The sequence below is a fragment of the Nannospalax galili genome, unplaced genomic scaffold, assembly GCF_000622305.1.
Source record: "Nannospalax galili isolate Female #2095 unplaced genomic scaffold, S.galili_v1.0 scaffold140, whole genome shotgun sequence".
In the NCBI taxonomy this organism is placed as follows: Eukaryota; Metazoa; Chordata; class Mammalia; order Rodentia; family Spalacidae; genus Nannospalax; species Nannospalax galili.
The window spans coordinates 556,881-558,930 of NW_008352267.1; positions in this window are offsets into that span (position 1 = coordinate 556,881).

Below are 2,050 nucleotides of genomic sequence, written 5' to 3' on the forward strand. Positions count from 1 at the left end.
CAGAGCAAGAGTACATCTCTTTCACAAGTGGGTGCAAGTTTCTAGGTTCACAGTTGAATTAATACAGATATACAATATTGAACTCAGTATAAACCCTGTGAGACATAAAATATTGAATGAGGTTTTAACCTTAAAAAGATCTCCATTTCATTTTAAAATATGCTGTTTCATACAGAAAAACTAATTTTTAATGCTAATAACACTTAGATGTTTTCATACGCATATCTAATCTCTATGTATCTGATTATTACTAGTCAGTCGGTTAATTTCTGAGATCCTTGGTACGTGATTTCAATGGTAATGTATTTCACCTCTACTAATTAACATGAAGCAAATTTTTATGATTACTCCTCAAATATAACTATTTTATTTGTTGGTTTTGTGTGTGTGTGTGTGTGTGTGTGTGTGTGTGTGTGTGTCCCAAACTGTCTCATTCGAGAATCTTATTCATCTATATAACCACATCCCAAAAGCCACCCTCCCATAGTCTCCCCACCCCGACTGTAGCCCATATAGTCTGTAATCCCTGTTACTGTCCACTGTGACTCCTCCAGCCATTCTCCAGTGTTTGTCCATCTGCTGAATCTAGTCAGGCTCTCTAGAGTTTCTTGTTTTAGGAAGATCAGCTCTTCCTCAAGTAGCAGCAAGCAGTTGCCAATATTCCTTTAGATAAGATTGGAGTCTGCTGTTCATTTTCTCAATTCTATGCTGGGTTACTCTCTGGGAGTCTCTTGGGCCAACCTGGCCAAAAACTCAAAGGAAGCTATCTCCTGTCTGGCATTGTTTCTTGTTATGTAGCTTTTAGCTATACACATGGACTCTTAAAGAATTATATTGATCTCTTTAATATTTGGTTATACTTTCATTTTAGGTGTTTAAGACCATACAGTTGGCCCAGCTAAACAAATTTATTTTCATTCTTAAGGTCGTTTCAGTATCTGTTCCTCAGGAGTCACATAGGCTTGGGAGTACCCCCTGGCTCCTTTCTTTTACCAGTTCGATCTATGTGAAGATAAGTAGATAAGTAAAAGGTACTGCTTGACCGTGGCTGGTTTCACTTGAAAGTATGGAGGAAATGTTTTCTCTGTGTTAACACTCCTCTTTGTAGATTGGTTATTTGGTGGGGTCTCCATGAACTTCTTGATCAAGAGGGCAGGTGAACCACCACAGTTATAGGACATTTTATAGATGTTCATAGTACCCTGGAGCTTAGTCCACCTAGGAGGGCAAGGAGCAAAAAGTGTCCTTTATATCCCTCTGACCAAATCCACTGGACTGGCTTGTGGCCATGTCTGTGGGGCATTTTCTTGATTATTGAGTGATGTGGGAGGGCCTGGCTCAATGTGGGTGGTGCCACCCCTGGGCAGGTGGGCCTGGATTGCATAAGAAAGCAGGCTGAGCAGGAGCCAGGGGAGCATGTCAGTAAGCAGTCTTCCTCCATGACCTGTGCTCCAGCTCCTGCCTCCAGGTTCCTGCCCTGAGATCCTACCTTGAGCTCCCTGATGAACTATGACCTGGGAGACATAAGCTGAATAAACCCTTTCCTCCCCAAGTTGGTATTGTTCACAATATGAGCTTAGTCCACCTAGGAGGGCAAGGAGCAAAAAGTGTCCTTTATATCCCTCTGACCAAATTGGTATAGGCCTCAAAGCATGACTGTTAGACATCCAAGAAGGTTAGGTCCACCAATCTAGTACTTTTAATTACCATGTGCTGTGTATATAAAGCTTGGGCAAAGACCAAAAGTTCTCAGATAAACCTTGCCTAGACATGTAAAAAATATTGTATTTATTATTTTTATTTTATGTGTATTGCCCGCATGTATGTGGGTGGACCCATGTCATGCAATGCTGCAGAGGTCAGAAGAGGGCTTTGTACTCCCCTGGAACTGGAGTTAAGGATGGTTCATAGCCTCCGTGAGGGTGCTAGGAATCGCACCTGGGGCCTCTGCAAGAGTAGTCAGTGCTCTTAACTGCTGAGCCATCTCTCCAGTACAATATTTTGCATTTTCATATTCTTAAGTCCCTTATATGAAATATTTCTAAAAGGA